Source organism: Macrobrachium nipponense, chromosome 1 (assembly GCF_015104395.2).
Source record: "Macrobrachium nipponense isolate FS-2020 chromosome 1, ASM1510439v2, whole genome shotgun sequence".
NCBI lineage: Eukaryota > Metazoa > Arthropoda > Malacostraca > Decapoda > Palaemonidae > Macrobrachium > Macrobrachium nipponense.
Window position 1 is genome coordinate 3,308,817 of NC_087200.1, and position 25,926 is coordinate 3,334,742.

Consider the following 25,926-nt stretch of genomic DNA (forward strand, 5'->3'; position numbering starts at 1 on the left):
AAGAGAAAGGAACCAGGGGATGACAGGGGAGTTGGGGGAGAGGAGAGGGGGGGTTTACCCCCTTTCAGAGCGGTAAGGAAAGAGAGGGAAAATATCTAGGAGGTCACCAAAAGGGCGGAAGGAGAATCTCACGAGACTCCCTCACTCAGACTAGTCGTCGTCGACCATCGCACTCTGCTGACGGAGGTATCTGTAACACCAAGCGGCAGGAACGGAGAATTTTTGTTATTGTTGTTGTTTTTTTGTTCTCAAGTGTTAGGAGAGGGTGGATAGTAAGATGAAGAACGAGAATATGAAAGGAGGTACAGTAAAAGGAACGAAAGTGGTTGAGCTAGGGGCCGAAGGCACGCTGCAAATAAACTTAAGTAATGCCTACAGTGCACCGCATGAGGTCCACTGACGACACTACCCCTCTACGGGATAGATTTAGTATTTGTATCACATTTTGGGGAAGTAAGAAACAAGACTAAAAGCTATACATTTGTTTGTTTGTTTGTTTGAATGGTGTTCTTACGTTGCATGGAACCAGTGGTTATTAAGCAACGGGACCAACGGCTTTACGCGACTCCCGAACCACGTCGAGAAATATACATCTCTCACACCTCAATGGAATGCCCGAGAATCGAACTCGCTTCCACCGAGGTGGTACGCCAACATTGTTGCTTTCTTGAAAAGTGGGTATGTGTGTGTCTGTGAGGAAAGGGTTTTATGATGAAAGAATGCATTGCTCCAAATTATAACATCAAATAAAAACGTTGAGTGAGTTGTGCGGGTTTGTTCAAATAACGATGCGATATATTTTAGTAGGTTACACTTGCTCCTAACACACGATAACATATTTCTTTGGACTTATTTGAACCTATAATTACTCATTAAACTGTGCTTGTTCTGGTAAAACAAACTACAGGATCATTCAAATGATAAAAGTAAAAGTAGGTACGTATGTCCACCCCTCTAATTACCAATCTCTCTCTCTCTCTCTCTCTCTCTCTCTCTCTCTCTCTCTCTCTCACTTCTCTCTCTCTCTCTCTCTCTCTCTCTTTTTTTTTGCTGGTGTTGGTCCTCCTCTTACCCAGCAGTGGGGTTAGACTTATGCTTTATATGCTTGCATACATCTCTTTTTATTTATTTATTTATTTTTTTCAACAGACGGTTTCCCCTAACAAGGGGTGTTTCTAGAAAAAAAAAAAAAAAAAAAAAAAAAAAAACTCACAATCAGGTTCCCTTTGGGCTGTCAGTGTCAACTCCAACTTATGGGTTCTTTACTCTCTGTAGGCAACTTTCAAGCTCCTTACCGATACTGACCTATTTCTGCTTTGTAAAGTCTGGCGACTCTCCACGTTCTCATCGTTCATCTCTTCAAAGTTTTGTCTTGACTCGCCAGTTAAAACGCAACCGATTCTTCTCTTCACACAGTCCTCTTTTCCCTCTCAGATCTCTTCAAAGACCGTTTGTTTAATCTCTAGTATTGATTTCCGTGTGAAAATGGGTAATACCTCTGACAGTTTAAGCATAAACTTGACTTGTTTTTTTAATGCTTTCAGCATCACTTCATTTCTAGTTTCTCAGCCTCATACCTTTGGCACCTTCGAAATATTTACTCGTATAACAGAATCGCTTTGGCATTAGCATTTCGGGCTTAGATATAAATTAAAAGCATGTCTTGGACGGATCAAATTATAAGCCTACGCACACACACACACATACACACACACTCACACACACACACACACACACACACACACACACACATATATATATATATATATATATATATATATATATATGAGTTTTCTAAGGGGCTGTGAATGCACTTCTTAGCCTCTTAGGTGACTCAAATATTCTTCTGAGCGATTTCTTTAGATTTACGCTGGACTTATCCATCCTGAAATGAAATATCGATTTCATATTAGAAGAGGCTCTAAACAGTTTCCTTCTTGACAAAGTACAATAAATCTAATACGAGGCAATATTTCATTTGCACTTTTACTTTCACTTCAACTTCGACGTCAATTCACTCGCTCGGCCACATAAAACAACCCATTATTTGGACGTTGGAGGAAAAGATCTTTCTCGTGACCATTTTGTACGCGACGATCAGATACATCAAGGAGGAACACTCGGCGAAACTTTCGTAACCTCGATCCCGTTGCTCATGTCAGCTCCCACAACCTTACACTCAAGAATCAACCGATTTGATCAACCTTTCAAACCATTCTTCAAGAGAAAGGAGATGCAACTTTTCAAACCATTCTTCAACAGAAAGAAGATGCAACCTTTCAAACCATTCTTCAAGAGAAAGGAAATGCCTTTTCTTACTTGAATTGAAATGAACTGAATTGAATATAGAATTTAGGCCAAAGGCCAAGCACTGGAAATTGACAGTAAAAGGTTTGAAAGATGTAACAGGAGGAAAACCTCGAAGTTGCACTATGAATCAGTTGTTGGGAGAAGGTGGAAAGAAAGATGGAAGAAAAAATATGAAAGGAGGTAGAGTAAAAGGAACTTTGCTTACTTGAAGAGCTTCCAATCTATTCAACCTTTCTCTTTCCAGGAGAGCACTTGACGGAATTTTGCCAGCTTAAGAAATTCTTGAAAATTTATTTATTCATGATTTTTTTTCGGGGGGTGGGGGGGGGAAGAGGTTTTCTTTGCATTTCTTTGTCTCAAAAGATTCTGATAAGACAAAGATGAAAGTGCTATGTAGGAGCCTTCGACGTTATAAGCAGCAACGGATATCCAAACAGAAAGCTCGAAAACAGGCAATGAATACTGCTCTGAACCAATTAGCAACACACAGAACTCTGACGCTAATCATTTCATATGATTACACTAACAACATTTACATACAAAATGACAGACAGACCAAAGTCAATAGAATATGATCTCCATGGGAGGCCTAATCACAATCCAGCAAACAAAAGAAGAAAAAAAAGTCATCAATCACTGCATAACAAAAAACAAACAGAAATCAGTCAAATCATCAGCGAGGGAAATAGATCACAAATAAATCACAAGTCGCAATCACGGATAATTTTCTCTGCACAATGATTCCATATTTTATTTGTGCCAATTCAAAAGGCAGCCTCATTTGGGTAGATAAACAAATAAACAAAAGCAGTTGCTGGTAACAAGGGGTGGGATTTGTAACAGAACCATTTTATTCACATCCCGTTTTTTTTCTTATTGATAAATAAACATCAAATAAATGCAATTACCACATCAAAATGTTACTGGTCTTTGATGTTCGACTCCAACGTCAGAATTAAATAACAAAAGCATCCCAAAAAATCGACAACATCAAAAGTTGACCAATTACGACAACAGTCACAGTAAATACAGCGATGCGACGCTTTTTGGCTAACGCGTAATTAAAAGTAAGGGTTAGATAGACATACGAGAGAGAGAGAGAGAGAGAGAGAGAGAGAGAGAGAGAGAGAATTCAAAGCTCTATTCTGTTGCAAGTGAGAGACGAACTTGAACATATGATTTCCTACACAAACCCAAAACAGTTAGCGACGAGGATTGGATATTATCTCTAATACTAAAATACCATCTTTCCTCCTCCCACAGGTAAGAGTGAAGACTTGTAGTGTGGGTCATATAGCCAAAGCAAACCTAAAACAGTGCATAAGAATAAGGCATAAAAATATTTGAACGCATCAGGGGCTAAAAGCGAACTAGATAAGGAAGGTCGCTTAAATGCCTCTAAAAACTGCGGTTCGCCAAGACAGAAACTGAACGTCTGAGTACAAAAAAGACGGAAGAAGGAATAAGAAGAAATAACAGTTTCACAACTATCTGAACTTGATGACACAAAGAAAAGTAAACAAAAGCTTCAATGTTAAAAGAAAAAAAGCCGTAAATAATTAAAAAATAACCACATAATTATTTTAATCAATTAAATAGATAGACAAATAACCCAAAGAAGGATGTGAATAAGTGTAAAATGATGATTCGTACATCAGTAAGGATAAATAAACATAAAATACAAGAACTAAAGAACTAAGTCCTGGCGCCTGAATTACAAAAGGACAGAAAGACACGAAAGAGAAATTTAAAAAAAAATTGTTAGAATAATTAATCGCAGCTATCAGGAATGGAAGAAAGTCCTGATGGCATATTGTTAATGTAGTGTTTCATTCCTTAACTGAAGGTTTACGGGACCGAAAAATCATATGTCTTATTTTTAGTTCACGCTTCTTCAGTCAAGAAAATCAATTCAGGGAAAGAACTCAACGGTTGGTGGTATAGGAACTATATATAAATATAACTATATATATATATATATATATATATATATATATATATATATATATATATATATATATATATATATATATATATATATATTCCATTTATGATTAGCAATATCATTACAGTATTTGTAAGCTCACTGATATTCTTTGGAAAAGTTCAGTATTTAATTTATACTTTGTAGGAAATAAAATTCATACTAATCATAAAACAGAGTTTTTCAAATATTTATTTTACAACTGTATTTCCTGAATTACACTAAAAAAACACAAACGATAATTGCTTCGAATTAAATTTCTGAAGAGAATGAATATTTTTTTGCGATGCCAAGTTTTCCTTTTTTCACTTAAAAGGCATTATGACCTCAGGGGGAGGATTTTTGTAAATTTTTTTTTTTTTTTTTGGAACCCGAGGGTACTATATACGTCCTAATTCCCTCGCAAAAATGTGATAAAACTTTCTTTTTTTGCGAATGTTTTTTTTCATTATTTCTACATTTCTACTGAATGTGCCAAGGCGTCATTTGACCTTACTTACTGACTTCGCTATTAGAGAAAGGTTCGCTTGATGCGTTTCCAAAATTCGGGAATATCATGATGATAAACCTCACTACCATAATAATAATAATAATAATAATAATAATAATAATAATAATATAATAATAATAATAATAATAATAATAATAATAAAATAATAATAATAATAATAATAATTATTATTATTATATTATTATTATTATTATTATTATTATTATTATTATTATTATTATTATTATTATAATAATAATGAATCGAGTCGATGTGAAGCGAGAAAGGCAAAGTGCCAGGGATAAGAAATGTTACTTTGGCTATAAAGGTTCTCTACAAGACAAATCTTCCTGTAACCGATAACATTCACTACACCTTTTATGGGCGTGGACAGGTAAGCATAATTAAGTGCTGCACGAAAGAGCCTCAGGAAAAGAAACAAAAGGGTTGGGTCGGGTGGAGTTGGGGGCGGGGGTGTTGGCGGAGGTGCTATCATATACATTCCGCCATATCATATACATAGATAATGCAGGAGACCGACTGGTATTCATAAACAGCGAAATTTCGAGGAGGTATTGATAACTTCCTTATTAATAATCGGGAGGACTACATCACAAAAAACTACATGACTGCACATTTCCGAATGTGCCAAGGGATTCTTGGTCCAACCTTTCTTTGTAGTCAAGAAAAATACCATCTTGGCATATTCAATAAAAATGTACAAATAATAAAAAGTTGACTAATAGGGTTTTGTGAATTTTTAGCGAGGGAATAAGGAAAAATACAGCACCCTCGGGTTCCTAAAAATATATTTATGAATACCACTCGCAGCTACGGCATGATGGATGAAGGTCGTTTATGAAAAGTAGAGTCGGCCGAGAAGGGGATAGGGGAGGGAATAGCCGTCCAGCCCCTTCCCCCGAACCCCCAACCCCACTGAGAGTTCCCAATGAACCTCTTCCCTAGAAATACGAGACAAGAAAAGAGAAGACACTGAATCGTTTTTGCAGAGACACGCCTGAGCGAATAACGTCATTTTTTGAAACAAACCGCTGAACAAAGTGTTCCACCGGACACGCATACACAAAAGAGGGTAACTGTGTGAGGAATGCTTCTTAGAAATGACCCCATATTTCTTTTTTCTTGTTGTTTATGACTGTGATTTTTATATCTGTGTATGAGTGAGAAACTGTTATTCTAAAATATATTCGGTTTTAAAAGTTTAGGAAGTGAAACCAGAAAGTCATACTCCTAAACAATGCGAATCCATACATTTCAATCGCCGTTCCCTCACAACCTTTATAAACAAACAAACCACAAGCGCGCGCGCACACACACACACACACACATATATACACACACACACACACACACACACACACACACACACATATAATATATATATATATACTATATATATATATAATATATAAAAGTGAGTCAGTTGTATTCATGTTTTATCGTACTATGGCGCTATTTGAAATTTTTCCCCCACGGAATAATATGTGATTATGTAGTATGGTAGATCGTAAAGTGTTTCAGTCTTTAGAATAGATCTCGGAGTCCAAAAGTCTGGCCACCCCGCTGGTCTACGATCATAGACAACGTTTAGACTTATCGTCGTCCAGTTTGGGGCCAGGATCTCTCACCACTGGCCCCTTTATATGTATATAATATGGAAGAACGTTCGCCTGAGCCTCGGGACGATAAGTAACGTCCTGTTTACACGACTGGTTATTTCGACCCTCTCTTGTACGAAATTCATTTTGGACCAAGTGTTCACGAATAAGTCTTGATTATTTTCCACCAACAACAGTTCCCTTCACATTCATAAGCCCTGTCCTTCGATAAGAACACAAATATGAATTTATAAACAGAGAAAATAATGAATTAAAATGATTTCCTCAAGTTTACGGTTCAGAAAAAGCGGATTTCTTAGCAAACAAGAACTGAGGGGTTTGCCGTCAACAACAATAGCCAAAAATCACAACAAAGACATCAGCAACAACAATAGCGTCAATCAAAAACCGGTGACCAGGACCGGCAATATATTTATTCTGACCAAAAAGTCGGTTTCCCTGCAGAGCTGACTTCAGAAAGAAAGACGATGGACACTCAGTGTCACATTCAACTTCAAAATTTTGATTCAGGCTTATGTGTATAACAACAATAATGATATTATAATAAAGATTATATTTTACAAATATTTTCTCGACTTTTCGTTATGAATAACCGCTTACAAAAATTGTTATAACCCCGAGTTTCCTATAGCTGATAATTCTACTCTGATACACGATCCTGTCTCAAGTCCGTTACTTTTACAATGAGCTCATGATACTAATTAATAAAAGTAAAATTATTTCCCTCCCACCCCAAAACCAGACATAGCATAATGAAAGTATCTTTAGTTTTTTATTTTTGCTTTGTTTAAATAGGTATCTTACATAGTGGGCGGCCAATCCAGTACCCACAAAAGGTCCACTTCTGAGAGAGAGAGAGAGAGAGGAGAGAGAGAGAGAGAGAGAGAGAGAGAGAGAGAGAAAATTAAATAAATAAAAAACGGTGGAAACACAGTGTGACGTTTGAACTGAAAGATGCAACAAATAGTATTTTCTTTGAAGAGGTTTTAGGAATCGCGAAAGACAGAAATCAGAATAGAATTCCATAGCTTTGTTGGCGAATGCAGAAACGGTCAGCGAAAAGAACAGGAAGATCATTGCGAACCTCAAAAATAAAGTTGGATGAATGATCTCTCTCTCTCTCTCTCTCTCTCTCTCTCCGTCTCTTCTTCTCCCCTCTCTCTCTCTCTCTCTCTCTCTCTCAAATAAAATATTAAATTTCTACCTTCAAACAGATTTGAAGTGGTATCTAACCAACTACTCTGCGTGCCTGCCTACCAGCGGCCAGCCTCAAACACTTCGAAGAGACAGACCTCAAACGTCAATTTGGATGACGCCAGAAATCACTTTTTCATGCCATATAAATAAGTGTTGATGAAAACAGCAATTATACTGGAATTTAAACTCAGTCTTTTACCAGTTGTATGACACTCATATCCATCATGTAAAAATCGATTAACAATGCCAAATATAAGTATATACAGATACTACATACATATACACACACACGATATATCTATATATATATATTATATATATATATATATATATATATATATATATATATATATGTCTGTGTGTGTGTGTGCGCGCGTGTGTGTATGAATGTATGTGTCTGCATGTATGTATGCATAAGTGTATATATATATCTATCTAAATATATATATATATATTATATATATATATATATATATATATAGATGAGAAAATTGGAGTAAAGTTTTTCATATACGTGACAGAAACTGTCATGAAACGAAATGCAATTAAACAAACAGATCACCATCCTATTTAACAAAGTCAGCAGAATGTTTCGTGATGACATATCACACAAACATTCACATATTTCACCCCTGACAAAATCATTGACTATCCACATCTCGAACATATTTTCCATTGAAAGTTAAAACTGGAAAAGACCTTGAGTCATTTATTCCATTTCATCATTTCGTCATTTCCAGAACGTTCTGGAACAACTTCGTTTAAAAATATTTCTTTGTCGCTAAACGAATTTTTTTGTTGCTGTTGGCCTTAACGAAATTTCTTTCTTTTTTTTTGCCCAGAAATGAGCGCAAAAAATTTGCATGCAAACTGAGAGATGTAAAACCTCCGTGTGTGTGACTTTCGCTCTGCCAATATTCATTTTCGAACATTCGAGGCCTCGGCGCTGCATGACAAAAAGCCAACTGCGTTAATCAACTCGCAATTACCACACGGTCTTCATTAAATTCTGTCTGATCTCCAGTGTGACGAGAGAGCCTCTCATTTGCAAAACCGTTAAAAATGAGTCACCAACGCATTTTCAGCCAAACTCTTTTTGACTGCTAATACATTCTTTTTTTTGGGTTACATCCTGATAGCCTTCCCGTATTTTTGTCACACATACATAATTACGCCTACACATATCTCATTCCAAACACGAAAATGTTAAGTATGCCAGCGCTAAAAATTTCTCCGTGTGGATTCTGTATGATTCGTGCCAAAGTGGCGGCGACATACTAAACTCATATTTGTTCAACATTAGGAAGGTTAGTATGGAAGTGTCTGTCTGTCTGTCAGTCGGTCTCCATTTCATGCTAAAATCGAAAACGAAAGCAAGATATCTAAAAACTCACTTTCATAATGCAATGTCAGAGGAAATTAATCACTCTCTCTCCCTCTCTCTCTCTCTCTCTGAGTGAATAGAGAACAAAAAGGTAAAAACAAAAAATTAATAAAGTTGTTCGTTTTTACACCTTGAACAAAGGTGAGAGAAAGAGCGTCTCTGCCTTCATCCCACCAGGGCAGGTAGGAGCAGACAAATCAATAAAAAGCAGAACGGTATCAATCTTGCCGTAAGGAAATGATCTAAAGAAAAAAAACACACACACTCAAGAAAACGGTGGTAACAACTCATCCAGTGTGAGGCAGGGGATATAACTTATCTATAGAAAAAAACAAAAAAAACTGAGGATAGTCTCACTTCATCTCGAAGCGCAATTAGTGTTTAATTAATTTCCTAGATTACAGCTCCCAAGTTCATAATTCTGTTCCTCTTCTTAATTGTATTCTTGGTCTTCCAGAAATCTAATTAATCTTCTCTCCTTTGTTCCCCGCGACGTGGATGATGTGCCTCTCATGACGAAGGAAGGAGAGAGAGAGAGAGAGAGAGAGAGAGAGAGAGAGAGAGAGAGAGAGAGAGAGAGAGAGGGGATTTTTTTTTTTCAGCTTTTCTGACAAACTGGTGTCACAATGTAGAAGGTCACCAAAGCGTAAAAACGCAAAGACAAACTTGTCATAATATTAACCAATGACAGAGAGAGAGAGAGAGAGAGAGAGAGAGAGAGAGAGAAATGATTCCGGCTAAGAAAACACTCCCCACACGTGTTCCCTCCTCCACCTACAGTCGGCATCAAACATATGGAAAGATAAAAAGAGAATTACCGACTTGATGACTGAAATGAAAAAGGACCCAACTGCGTTGTGAATAAAATGACTAGAGAAGAGAACACGAGAGAGAAGAAGGAGAGCAGAGAGAGAGAGAGAGAGAGAGAGAGAGAGAGAGAGAGAGAGAGAGCGCCTACGTGGTTCTTACAATCATCGTGGGATGCATTCAACTATTACTTTATATATATATATATATATATATATATATATATATATATATATATATATATGATATTATATATAATAATAATATATATATATTATATATATATATATATATAATATATTATATATATATACGAGAAAAACACACAAAGTTAGCGTATTGAAGTTGAAAGTATATATATATCTATATTATATATTATATATAATATATATATAGATATATATATATAATATATTATATATATATATATATATATATATTATATATATATATATATATATATATATTATATATATATATATATATATATATATATATATTATATATATAGATATATATATATATTATAATATATATCTATATATATAGATATATATTATATAATATGATATTATAGATTAGAATTATAATGATATATATATTATATATGAAGTATATATATATATACGAGAAAAACACACAAAGTGAGCGGATTGAAGTGAAAGCTTACAATATATATAATATATTATATATATAATATATATATATATATATATATATATATATATATATATATATATTATATATATTAAGATATTATTATATTATATATAATATATATATTATATTATGATATATTATTATATATATATAATAATATATTAGATATATATATATATATATATTATATATATAATAAAACAAAAAAACCTTTTGTAAATGAATACTGAAAATAGGCCGAAGTCATACCATAAGAAATACGACCACGGATTCCTGTAACATTTTTAGCTGGCTACTTTCACTTCACTTTCAGTGAACAGATTCCATTCTTGTTAAGAGCGACAAAATTTCAAATTCTTTTATTCAGTAAATTCTCAAGACATTGGCCTAAACACCCTGGCAGTTACTATAGTAGATTCACATCAACCGTGCATCTGTCTAGGCCAGTCCCTTACGACTCCTGATTGCTATTGATAAACCAATCACAGGTCTGAAACTCTGTCTCACTCGAGAGTTCGCATAGGCGGGATGTGTGTTCCACCTCTCCTGAGGGATACTTTTGAAAGACGTATCCCTCAGGAGAGGTGGAACATACATCCTGCTTGTGTGAACCTCTCGAAAGAGACTGAGAGTTTCCAGCACTGTGATTGGCTTATCAACAGACAATCAAGAACGTCGAAAGGGACTTCCCTAGACATCAGATGCCCGGGTGATGTGAATCTACTATAGCGAATATCGAATTCAAGAAAGAAAATGTATAATTAAACAATTTTCTCTCTCCCGTAGCAATTGAGGCATGAACCTGACACCACAAAAACAGCAAAGAAAAGGGACAGAAAAATATAATAAAAACACCACACGCACAAACACAGGTTTATGGAGGCTTCTTCATGCGCGATGCATCGAGGAGTTTTAGAGGGAAGTCACTCAGATCTCAGGTTACGGCCTTGAAGCAATCTAGCAGCCACGCTGCAACTCCGCTCTAACAGAAGGATAACTCGATTGCAAGGAACACTCATCTGGCGCAGTTGCACGTCCCAGGTGAGTTGGCGTGGTCCAGGTAGGTAAGGTGAAGCACTCAAACAATACACAGTACTAGGCAATATATATATATACATACTTCATAAACTAGAAGACATTTACGAATTGGTTACAGAATCACTTAATTACTTAAGAATATTTTACAGATATTACCCCAGTTCCTTCTTTATCTGGAAAACTCTGGCTTATCTCATATGAAAGAATGAATATTAAGAATAAAAATATTCAAGATTCAAGATCTGAATAGGAATGCTTTAAACTCGCTATGCACATAGCGTTCTTAAAACTATTTTCTATAGACCTACTTACATTTGAATTGAAATTTGTCAGCGAACGCTTTCGAATGAGTTTTATAACTACAATATATGATGAATCTAAAAATCTTTGGACAAGAAAGAAAAAGGTGTAAGAAGACCTGTACATAACAAGGATTTTACATAATCTTGAGTAACGGGAACTTAAAAAAAAAACAACCGAAGTTGAAACGTTCGTATAACTAAAATATTTCAAAAGCTTGTATATAAAATAGAACCACGAGTTCTGAAAAGTTCGCAAATCTATCTTTGAACCCAGACCATTTCCCACTGCGTGTAAATTCACTTCTTCCTAGATTGCATAAATGAAAACAAAACATAATTCAAGATATACAAATAATTGAAAAAACAAAGTCAAACAAGTGGAAGGGGAGCAATATTTACATAACGCTTCATGACAATGAGAAACGAGTCACAGACCGGAGCAAAGAGAAGCAGTGTGCGTATCTAGACGCTCACAAACTGGAGACTCTCTCTCTCTCTCTCTCTCTCTCTCTCTCTCTCTCTCTCTCTCTCTCTCTCTCTCTCTCTCTCTCTCTGCGCGTAAGGATATGTTAAGTTGATGAAGACAGCATAGTACAATGACAATCTTTTTCATAAACTTACATATCTTTCCCGTTGCAACTTTATCGCTGCGTAATGCGATTACCTTTGAAAGATCATGTTTGACTGTATGACGGCCGGATTGCAAAACCACTCGAGTGCCATTATCTAGCCCATGAAGTAGTAAGAAAGATCACCGAGGCCTAAGTCAAAAAGAAGAGTCTTGCTTTATTTATATACGGCAATTTTAAATATAACAATCACTAAAACCGAAAGAAAAGACAGAATTCCACGAGCTGTTTGGAAACAGAGTCAACTTATGAAATGGAAGCCCACCGTAGATTTCAAGGCTACCTGAGAGAATGCGAGACTCATCTTCAGACAGTGAGTGGTCTATGCAGTACTTTACATGTACAGATTTTCAGCGATTTTTCGACGTTTTTCGTACCATTTCGGAGACTTCATCCATCGTCATCATGTAAGAGGCCATTTTTGGTCTAGGGTCTTTCAAGAAACTCTCTTGGATGTACTTTTTAGTGTAACACTGCATACAAGGAATAACACGTTCGTTAGGCCGCTAGTCGTCTGTGTTATAATATTATACTAATATCGAAATGTTTATATTTATATATACACTCGTATAATGTGTGTAAAAATCAACTAGACTAAGTCGATCGCAATGACAACTGAAAAGGACTGAACAACTACCGTGTTCAACGGAAATAATTCAAAAACAAAACAGTGAACGAGGTCGCCAGTGTCCACTGGTTCCAATAATCCAGAGAGGCCATTTAATTTCGTTAACTGTCTGGCCTATTGCCAACAGCCTTTGAGCCAGAGGCCATCAAAGATGAATAGAAAGCGCAGCGGTAAAACCACAAAAGACTGAAAACAAAATGGACTAATTCGCACATATGACTACAATATATTGAATAAATGCAGGAATACAGTTGGTTGCATTGTTAAAAGAAAAATAGCCCAATCCTCAATAAATGGTAAATAAATTAACGTCTATGCAACTCGCGTGTTAACATCTGTCTTTATATGTATATATATATATATATATATATATATATATATATATATATATATATGCTATTAATGTCAAATTAACTTCAGGTATGAAGCGTATATAAATGTACCTGACATGCCTATATCTGAACTGGTACATAGACAACAGCTGAAGTTGACGGGGTTCGAATCCCAGCCAAAGTAGGTGTTTTGTACAATTCCTTTTGGTTCTAAATTATCGCCAATATATATTATATATATATATATATATATATATATATATATATAATATATATGGACTCGAATCTATGTCAGTTCAGAACACCCGAGTCTCATGACCATATGGCGACGCCATTCCTCATTCACTGGTTCCTGGATGATGACTTCACTTTCAAAAACATCATAAATGATAAGTGATAATACCGGAATCCTTAACGGACATGTTGCTAGGTAGGCGTCCTTTCAACCTGGCCATTCCAGCGCGACTAGTGCCATGACACACACACACACATATATACTATATATATATGTGTTATACATTATATATATAAATATATATATATAATATATATATATATTATATATATGATATACATACATATATATAAATATATATATATATATATATATATCATACATACATATATATAAATATATATCTATATATAAATATATATATATATATATATATATATATATATATAATATATATATATATATATATAGTATATATATAACCAGCTTTGCAAAATGCATGGAAATGCAGTAATCCTATCCCAAAGTAAGATTCAGTATTATTCCCAGTAGCTGACCAAGATTAAATGCAAATAATGACGCAGCATTAGGAGCCCGTCAGAAAAAAAAAAATGCACAAATCAATATGTCCACATCGTCCATTTCACCAGGAGCATAAAACAGCTGAAATTAGCGGCCCTACAAAAACCGCCAACAAGAGACGAATTTCCACTTTCCTCTTTTGCAACTGCTACTGAATTGCAAAGTTCTCTTCGACTTGCTAATTAGGAGTCGTGCAAAATTCGCAGATAGTACCTATCGTGACAGTGAATCGAATCATTTTGCCTGAATCGACTACATGTTAGTATCAGATCAAATAAAAAACTCACTCACTCGTGCTCTCTCTCTCTCTTGCGCGCCCAAGCACGCACACACACACACACACACACACACACACACACACACATATATATAATATATTTTATATTATTATTATAATAATATATATTATATTATATATATATATTATATGAGTGTGTGTGTTGTTGCGCCTGCTGTCCTACTAAAACAAACTTTAAATTTTATAAGAAAGCCCATGAACAAAATTCGAAAACCATGAGCTAGTTGAAAAAAATGTCCTTACAAAATCCGCATGGAAAAAGGCTATTCATTCAATCAACCCAACAAAACAAAAGTATCAGTTTCCAGGCGGACAAGCCTAGAACTGGAAGCAATCGGCCCCACACCGATACCTGGGAAGGGGTTATCAACAAAGCCCCTTAATCTAAATTCGGTTCACGAGCGCCATGCAGCAATGTATTGAACTGAGGCCCCCAATGGACGCTCTTAATGCTCTGAAACGTGGAAGGGTTATAGTGGGAAAACAACAACAAAAGCATCCCCCATTATTTCCCTCCCCGGAGGGAGAGGAGGAGGAGGAGGAGGAGGAGGGGTGGGAGCAACAAAAGCACCCCTACCCATCCATATCAAAGAGGGAAGGATCCTCTAGGAAGGGGAAGAAACGACAACTCTACTTCCCCGCCTCATCCTCCATGGGAAAGTAACTATTTCAGACAAGCATAAGCTACTTCGAACCAGTAAAATGGAGAGAGAGAGAGAGAGAGAGAGAGAGAGAGAGAGAGAGAGAGAGAGAGAGGCAATCCCGAACACCATATACAAGTTTATGTGTGGAGATAGTCTGGATTATATCAAACAAGTTTCAACTGAATTAATCCAAGCTTTTACCATATGTTATATTTGGCTTGTACGCCATGGCTTACGCTTTACAATATTCGAATCAAGGGATTGTTACAAACACTATTATTATCGATCAAACCGTACACTTCTACGAAAAAAAACGAAAAAAGCAAGCTTCAAAACGACAGAACGCCAACACAGGGAAAAGGGTCAAACGAGAGGAGTTTAATGCAACTGAAGTGCCTGTCTCACTTTCGATATCTTGGAGGCAATTTTTTTACCCACTAAATGACAATTTTCCGGTCTCCGACGGTTTCTTGAAAGCACAAAAACATTAAAAATGTTTATTTTGGATGGCGAGTGACTAAATGGAAATCGTATTACGCGGACACGCACGTTTCTGTGGTGTTTCTCCTTCAATTGCAACGTGAACAACAGAGGTGAAGTCTAACGGTGAACTCGTATTGGCAGCCACGCTTCTCCCTCCTCCTGTGGGATGCCCGGAAAAAATACGGACACTCGATGACTGTCTACCGCGTGGGGCAGGAGGGAAAGTCGCAAAGATAGGTGTTTTTGGTCTGGTAATGGAAAAGATTGGACGTAAAAGATAATGTTTTTGGGATAGTTTAAATCTGTGCCTGGCTGGGTTTGGAGAACATAAAGGGAGGGAGGTAGTAACTGCCAATTAAAATGCAAAGGTACGTGACAGAGATCGCATAGTGGGTAAGTGTTGAGTATTTGGTATGCACGAGAATGGTGTTTCTTGTGGAAATGTGTTTGGGAAGGGGTCTCGATTGCAGGAAATACATAGTTACCAAGAAAGAATATTTATAGGTGCTCTTATGAAAGACAAAATGGTAATGAAAAGAAATGACTATACAAAGTTTGTATACCGTAAAGGAGGTATGGTTTATCATTGCCTGGCTGAAACAGAAGTTAATATAGATATACATTTAAACTGGAGAGGTATTTGTGAATGCGTAGTTGTAAATATAATCTAGAGAAGTAATCCGACAGAGAGGAAGGTGGTGAGAACACTTATGATGAAAACTGATGAAAATCAGGCTACCGTGGAAACTATGGAGACGGGATGAGTCATTGGGGTATAAGTATGTATACTTCCTTGAAAGGGTCTAAATGACAGGAGCAAAGATTACTATGCATAGATGGGAAGAGGAATCTGTCAGTGGCGATGAAGAATTGAGTGTTTAAGGGGAAAACAAATCCGAAAGGAGGTCATACGCAGGCATACAGGACTGAGAAAATAAAAAACGAAAAGATGTCACACGCAAGCATACACAAGGACTGAGAAAGAGAAAAAACACGAAAAGAGGTCAAACACAGGCAAACAGGAAGACTGAGAAAGAAAAAAAAACTCGAAAAGAGGTCATTCACAGGGATACAGGAGGACTAAGGGAGAAAAATGTAAGTAATAAACAGAGGGGACATGATAGGCAACAACTTTAAGGCGAATAAGTTGTTCTATATGGAAGCACAACAAATACAGAGAAATGGCAAATAAATAAAAAGTCCCAGAATGAAAGAGAGAACTAGAGAAAACCAGTCTGAAATGAATGCAGATCTGGGCTACTGGCATCATTATTTAGATCATTTGTTAAATGTAGAGGAGATACGAAGAGGCCGAGGGGGTAACGCAGTTTCATGGGATTGCAAGTGAAATACCGCAGTACTGAGGTACTTGTGTGATTGAACTGCAGGCCAGGCTAAGTTTTTCTTTCTTTTTTTATGGATGCGGAAAATGGCCGGAGGTAATGAGAGAGAAGAGGAATGCTTGGCCTACCGGATAAAGTTGAAGGTGATAGAGGCATTGTAAGAATTACAGGAGCATAACAATACTTGATATATACCAAGTCAGGTGTATGGTAGAATTCTGACTGAGAAAGTTACACAGCTAAAAGGACTGGTGAGGGAAGAACAGCGTTAGAGAAAGAAGGTGCGTGCATCAACTGTCTGTTACGGGACAGTTAAATGAGATGTTTGAAAGAAAACGGGAAACTCCCAATGGGCGACATGTATGGACCTTGCAAGCTTATAATGGAATCGACAGAGGCAATATGGATGGCGTAGACGGCAGAGGAAACAAGGCCTTAAAATTCGTTGTCAAGTTCACTTGAAAGCTCTTATACTGGAAGTTAAGAATCTGTTAAAATATGTAGAAGGGAGAGTGAATGGTTTAGTAGGGTCAGCGACAAGGGTGTGCTATGCTTCCATGGCTATTTACTATCTTCAATGGGAGAAATGATGCGAAAAGTCAGATAACAGTAATTACGCTAAACGCAGGGTTTTCGGATGCAAAAATGAGTGATGAATGGAGAGTGGAATCGTTGATGTTCGTAGATGATATGTACAGTAATGACTGAGAATAGGCTACTAAAGTAGATTTACATCACCGTGCCTCTGATGTCTAGGCCAGTCCCTTATGACGCTCTCGAGAGAGACTCAGAGTTTCCAGCCCTGTGATTGGCTTACCAACAGCCAATCAGGAGCGTTGTAAGGGACGGGCCTAGGCATCAGATGCACGGATGATGTGAATCTACTATAATACTAGTGAAGAGAACTTGTAGTAAACTGCAAACTGAATCAAAGAAAATTCATGAAAGTTAATAGGGATGGTTATGAAAGGGAACAGTCGATGCATATAAGAATCTGGGAGTGAATGCATCTGAGGACAGGAAGATAAGGGAGATGACTCACAGAACAAGTGACGCACGGAGGAGGTTCATGTTGCGAAGAGGCTTGGAATGCTTACGGCAGCTAAGGTGGGAACTGTTGTTGAGTCAAATCTTTTTGGAAGCAAATTGTGGATGTTAAAAGTTAATAAAAGGAAAATGATAGATGGAGATGAGCTTTTTCTTAACGTATGCGTAGAAGGGAGATAAAGCGTAGATCAGTGTTTTGAGATGGTCTAGTTAAGCGGAAAGACGCCAGGTAGGCTTAAAGAAGTGTTGGAAGGGGAAAGGGGAGGAATGGAATGGAGTATCAAATTTAGGCCAAAGGCACTGGGACCTACGAGGTCATTCAGCGCTAAAGAAAAGCAGAATACAATGCTTTTGGGTATAATGGAGGGAAACAGCGCAGCTGCCTTATGAAACACTTGTTAGGACAGGGTGGAAAGTAAGACGACAGGAATTGAATATAAATGGAGCTGCAGTAAAAGAAATGAAAGGAGTTGTAGTTCAGGGCAGAAGGGACGCTGTCTAAAGCGTTTAGTAATGCCTACCGTGAGGTACTATGCTAAACCCCGCCAAAAAAAAAAAAAAAAAAAAAAACCCTCTGCGGAATGATATGGAAGGCTTTACAGCGTCTAGGATATCTGAGCATGCGTGCAAGCTGGAGGTGAATGGTGCAGTGTATGAAGGAGGGCTCAACGTGCTGCTGAGAAAACTGCACGTGTTTATGGTATAGGTGTATGAAGAAATTAAATATGGCCAGTAAGATAAAAAAACAAACGAGTATTACAAAAATAATCGTTCACACCAAATTTGAACTTCCAAATGGTTAAGTTGCCATTCAGCACTTGAAAGTAAGAATGTAGAGGTGATCGCTTAGTGGTCTTCCTCTTTGCAGCCACTCCCCTTCTCTGGAAGGAATGGCCCATCAATGACAAAATTTATACATAGTATATACAGATATGTGTGTGTATGAGCGTGTATTATGTGTATCTGTACATATGCAATGTTTACATTTACATATATACATTATACACACACATCAATAATATATATATATACATAAATCTGATTACTACACTTCCTACCCTAATTTATTCCCGTAAGTTATTTGGAACGTGCAGGTTCTACACTACATTGTCAGCAGTTTTGGAAAATGATGCAGAAGTTATGTGATAGCATGCTGAGCCTTTTCCATCGTTGTGGAAAAAGACTGGTGCAGCAATATTCCTTGAACTTAATTATGTTCTCTCTCTCTCTCTCTCTCTCTCTCTCTCCTCTCTCTCTCTCTCTCTCTCTCTCTCTCTCGGCCTAAATTTCCTTTTTCCCTCTTTCCAAGAATAGAATGCTTTCTTTCCTTTGCGTGCATTTTATGCAAACTCATTCAGTAGTAAAACCCAGGTGAGGAGAAAAAAAAAAAAATAGTCGAAGGAAACCTCCTCCTTCAGCCTCTCCTTCAGGTTCTATAAGAGAGGTGGACTGCTCTGGTCTCCCCTCCCCTATACTGTGATAAAACCGCAACAGTGCCTCTGGGACTAAGTGCCACTGAGGACCGGGAATGTGCTTTTAAAACCAGAGCCGTGTCACGGGTAAATGGGAGAGGGGATGCGGCCCTATAAAGTGGAGGCTGTTGGCCGTCAAAATCTGTAAAGGAAAGGTGGTTAAGAGTCTGAGCTACAGGATAAGGGATGGAGAGATATTGCACCGGGTCTGGAAAGGAGAGAGAGAGAGAGAGAGAGAGAATCTGCTTGTTGCATTTTTAATGGAGGACACAGAAAACGTATATCGTAGTTTAACCAGACCACTGAGCTGATGAACAGCTCTCCCAGGGCTGGTTCAAAGGATTAAATATTTTTGCGTGGCTAGAAACCAATTGGTTACCTAGCAACGGGACCTACCGCTTATTGTGGGATCCGAACCACATCGAGAAATGAATTTCTATCACCAGAAATAAATTCCACTGATTTTGCGCTGGCAGAGCGGGGAATTGAACCCAGACCTTGAGATCGGTAATCGAGCACGTAACCGACTCGTCCAACGAGGAACTTGAATTTTAAGGGAGAACTAAGAGGCGATATATATATAATCTAAGGCAGGGGTTCTCAAACTTTTCAAATCCACGACCCCCTTATGAAGTTTCAAATTTTCTATCGAACCGCTAGACTAGCATTTAATAATAATAATAAAAAAAACAATGTCAGAATCAATTTGGTAGTATTAATTTAGTACTTGACATTCAGTATGATAAAAAAAAGTAAAATCTAGTAAGAAAATATGTTTGGAACTTTAGATGTGCGATCAAATGAAACGTAATTCTCCGACACGTTAATTATTCATCGACCCCTGACTATTCATGACCCCTTGGATGGTCCTGTTGACCCCTGGGGGTCGATATCGACCACTTTAAGAACCCCTGATCTAAGGCTACGAAGAAAGAGTTTAATTACTAAAATCCATCGCTTTCATAATATACACTTAAACCCGCTGCGACTTACAAGACTTGACTGGCAACTAGGTACCGGACATAACTCACTGATTAGGTCATTAGATGAATACTACTGAATATCTTTAGATAATGCGGCAAAAGCGTCCCTCCACTAAAAAGTCCAGTTCTGGGATCGAACGCTGGCCAATCATTTTGGGGATGAAGGCGCCAACACTTGAGAGAGAGAGAGAGAGAGTAATCTCATTTCAGCCATATCAGGAAGCTATTTCTCAGAGTACCTTCCATAATATGCACACAATTAATTACTTTAATAAAACTAGCGGGTAACATTTAAAAAATTCTCCAATGCTGACGCAGAGAAAGAGAATGAGAAGCAGAAGCAATAACAAATAAATTTAAAAAAAAAAAAAACTTTCCAAAGAGTATTTAAAAAAGAAGAAGGCTTGGAATAGCAAACAAAACAAACAGGTTTAATGCAACTTAAAAAAAAAACTGACGTCCTCTCAGAACTTCAAAAATGGTTCCCAGTTTTTTCCTGCAGTTTTTTCTTCAAAACTCACAGTAAAGAGAAAGCATGCATTCTTTCTCGTCCCCCCCCCCCCTGCTCTCTCTCTCTCTCTCTCTCTCAACACAAGTCTATATCTGATGAAGGCGCCCATAAACGAAATGGACAAAAGCTGAATGAAGATTGACGAGAGCCGCTTTACTACTTAGCTTACTCAGCTTCCTGGACAAATGACTTTAAAGGGATGACATGGATGGAAATGTACACTCTCTGTGCATTGTGTGGGCTCTTTCAGGAATTAATATGTATATACACATACACAAACGATATATATATATATATATATATATATATATATATATATATATATATATGCATACGAAGTCATTTGTCGAGGAGCTGAGTAAGCTAAGGTAGTAAAGCGGCTCTCGTCAATCTTCATTCAGCTTTTTGTCCATTTCGTATGGGCGCCTTCACCAGATATAGACAGTGAGTGATATATATATATATATATATATATATATATATATATATATATATTATACATACATACATAATATATCTATTACATATTTGGCAATGTGTGTATGTATGTATGTTTGGTATGGGTGCCCGGGCCGTCGGTCTGTACGGGACAGAGATTCGGAACGGAGATGGGTTTCCAACCCGGGAAGGTCGAGACCTATCTTTGGGAGCCCGGTAACCCCCTGGGAGCCCGGGATCCCAAAATTTCTACTTCCCCCCCTCCGAAGGGTGAGAAGGGATTCCGTGATACAGAGCTGGGTCTGCCCGTGAAATTGGGCTGGCTATGCCCGTAGACTAAGTTACTTTACAAATTTCTGTATACATATGACTTATCATTTAGAAAAAATACTATAGGGTAAACATCAATGACATCAAAGAGGGTGGTTTTAGAAGGGGGTTGACTGAGAGAGAAAATGAGAGGGAGTAAACCGGGTGTTAGGGAGAAGAAAGAGGAGAAATGACGGAGAGACAGACAGAGTCGGTATTACTGAGAAGAAAGAGGGTAAGAGACAGTGATTGTTGGAGAGAGAAAGAGAGTAAGAGAAAGGAACGAGAGAGAGAGAGAGAGAGAGAGAGAGAGAGAGAGAGAGAGAGAGAGAGAGAGAGAGAGATTATTATATATTATTATATACTATTTATATTATATATATTATATATATATATATATATATATATATATATATATATTATATATATACGTATATATACTATATGCTCTGGGTTACACGGACCAATCTAGCTGGGACCCTCCCATAGGGTGGGTAACGAATATATATATATATATATATATATATATATATATATATATATATATATATATATATATATAAATAATTATCAGTGATTTGCCAAAATCCTAGAGAACTTATGAAATGGCCAATTCGATTAGGAACATTTGAACCCCGAGGGCTATATATATAGTAGGTTCACATCAACCGTGCATTTGAAGAAGTCTAGGCCAGTCCCTTACAACGCTCCTGATTGTCTGTTGATAAGTCAATCAATCACAAGTCTGGAAACTCTCAATCTCTCGAGAGAGTTCGCATAGGCAGGATGTATGTTCCACCTCTCCTGAGGGATACGTCTTTCAGGAGAGAGGTGGAACATACATCCTGCCTGTGTGAACTCTCTCGAGAGACTGAGAGCTTCCAGCCCTGTGATTGGCTTATCAACAGCTAATCAGGAGCGTCGTAAGGGACTGGCCTAGACGTCAAATGCACGGTTGATGTGAATCTACTATAGTACTAAACACGGCGAAACAGTGATTCATCTGCACTGTTTCGCAGTGTTTAGTACTGGCCCTTGGAGAGTCAAATGTATTTCGCCAGGTTTAGGAGTAGCCCCTAGGGGATCAAATGTCCCTATAACTGGTTCACTTAAGGTAGATTCTTGGGTGAGGCCTATACCTAGAGACGTTTGTTTGGCGGCCGCTGATTGGCTGGGAGCTGCCTACCTCCCGGTACCAGCCAATCAGCGGCCGCCAAACAAACGAATCGTAAGCATAGGGCTCATCCAAGAATCCACCTTAAGTGAACCTGCTATAAGTGCATTTGATTCCAGAGGGGCTAGTACCAAACACGACGGAACACATTTGACTCCCAAGAGACTAGTACCAAACACGACGGAACACATTTGACTCCCAAGAGACTAGTACCAAACACGGTGAAACAGTGTAGATGAATCACTGTTTCACCGTGTTTCGTGCTGGCCCTCTGGGATAGAATGTTCCTAAGGGAATTGGTTATTCCACATATGCCCTAGGGATTTCGTGAAATCCCTGGATTTCACATATTCCCTATAACAATACACATGCAAAACATTTTTCAAGCATATATATACATATTTTTTAGTCAATGGTTGGTTTGTCTGAACACCATTGTTTCCCCAGTCATTCCATACACACATACATATACAGTACTATATATACACAATATATATATATATATATATATATATATATATATATATATATATATATATATATATATATATATATTATATGCATACGTATGCAATTGTCCTCCTCATATTGAAACACACTGTGATTTTCATTATACTATCCTTCACATTCTTTGGCCATTTTTCATCTTTTCACTCATGAAGGAATTAGTTCAAACTGCGCGTTAGTTACAGAGAATTCGTTCATGTGAAGGAGCAACGTTCTAGTGAATACCAGTGGGATGGATTCCGAAAGCAACGTTAAGCAGCTTTTCTTTATTTTCGCTTTACATTACGATGGTCTAGTTCAATCTCTCGCTTTCCGACGAGAAAACGACACATTTAGTGATGAGAGAAGAGAGAGAGAGAGAAGAGAGAGAGAGAGAGAGAGAGAGAGAGAGAGAGAGAGAGAGGCAAATTACACGTCAAAGCAACAGTTAACTTGGGAGACGGAAGCAGAATCCGACAGACATCTGTGAAAAGCGTTAAGCCTAAAACCTAATTTTACGCTTCGATTTTCTTTCATTCCAAATCACGCTTTTGTATTTGAAAATTTACTTCCGGCAGCTGATGCATATAAAAAAAGACAATATATAAAGACCCACATTTCTTTCTTTTTAGAATTTCCAATAAACTGCAGGCGAACATTTTCTCGGTAGCTATTTATTGATAACATCAAAGAGATATAACCCTTCATATGTAAACCATTTATCAACAGTGAGGTGATTCTTGTTTATACTTCTTCCCACACAAACTAATTAGGATAACAATTCAGTACGAGAAAAGAAAGGAAGAAGTGAAAGTCATTTGAGCGCAGTTTACATAATGCGTCTTACGTAATTCTTCAAAATGAACAATTTTTTTCTCTCTCTCGAACCTTTGATTCTTCTGTTTTTTTATCAGTTTCATGAATGCTTAATATCACCACTATTGGTTCGTCTGACAAAACAGAGCAGTTGTTTTCAAGCTTTTTTGACCCGTGCACCCTCTCACCATACGTCAGAATGTTATCTCGCACCCACCCCCCCTTTCCAAAATTGTCTGGCTCAAAAGTTGCATTCCAAATAATATGCAACAAAATACTAACACAAGCACAGGCTAGCGGAGAGATAGCCCAGCGTGACGTGACCTCTCTCACCAGTTTGGACCGATGCACACTACGTTTTGTGGGGCCCCACAGCCAGTTTGAGCAAGCCAAGCTGTGGTCACAATCTAACCCCCTTCCCCTCGAATTTCTGGAATCCCCCCTAGGAGGGAATTCGCCCCCTGGCTGAGAACCACTACATTAGGGCATCTCAATTTACTTCATCATGCAAACTATTCGAAACACAACACCAACATCATGATTAAGAAGATAATGACGAAAAACCGTAAGGGTTTTTGAGATGGTCTCTCCCGATAGTCTGGATAGTTTTCGAAAGCTCCGAAATTCTTTCGGTTCATTTATATACTAAACATTCATAATTTCCATTTTATTATGAGAAAATAGCAGAGACTAATAATCTTCATTACCATAAGCATCATAAACATTATTATCCTTATCATCATATTCACTGTACAGTTGAAAAGAACTATATATTACTATAGGTACCCTCTGCAAGTTACAGGAATTTCGTCAGCACAATGTATATGAAAAAAACCTAATTTGGTTAGAATGAATCCCGTGTCCCAATTACGTGTAAGCTCAGCATTTTTGGAAAACAAAAGCCATCCACTTCTATTATTTGCGAAACAGCTGAACCCAATTTAACAAGAAGTTTCTATTCAATAATAAATACGGTCTCTTAATTCTTTCGTTCATTTCACTGACTTAATTACCCGGAACTCTTATTTTTAAATATATGGACAATTCGTTCATATGGTTACAGTTCAAGGGCTTTGAAGTCACATAAAAAAAAATGAACATTTGTCACTAACGTATTCTGAGACCACTTATATAATCAATTTTCATGTTAAAAGACACGGTACAAATAAGTACTTTCAACATCATCAAGTAGTAGGTCGAGAAACCATCCTCTAAATATCGAGATATTACTTTAAAATGGGCAAATAAAGGCGTGACGTCAAATCCTCTGTAGCGTTAGAAACAAATATAAATTCCGAAGACCTCCGATACCAATCGCGCCTAATTTGGGATAATTACCAAGGAAGTTTTCGTGCATTTGGCAACATCGCCTGAATAAAACTTATAACCTATAAGTACCTATGGCTATGGTTATTAGATTTATTGCTTCTATCTTATAATGCCACCTCAGTTCATTACAGTAACTGATAGTCTTGTTATAAATGCCTGTGCAATCGTGACGTCATCCAGATACAAATCATGAACGCTACGACGTCACGTCATGATTTATAACAAGTAACTAAGTGTGAATTTATGATCTTCACATTGCTACTGATTGATCTGATTTAGGTGATATCACTGGTTGATGGGGATACGAAGCGGTATTTATAGAGTATATATCTTTGATTCATGATTAGCAATCAGTGTGGTTGGGGAGAGGGAAGG

At 37.3% G+C, this 25,926-nt stretch overlaps 1 protein-coding gene across 2 annotated transcripts in view; it reads right to left on the bottom strand.

The window, feature by feature from the left end:
* Positions 1–25,926, bottom strand: part of LOC135219099 (repulsive guidance molecule B-like) — a 317,762-nt gene that overhangs the window by 22,213 nt on the left and 269,623 nt on the right. The window lies entirely within an intron of this gene.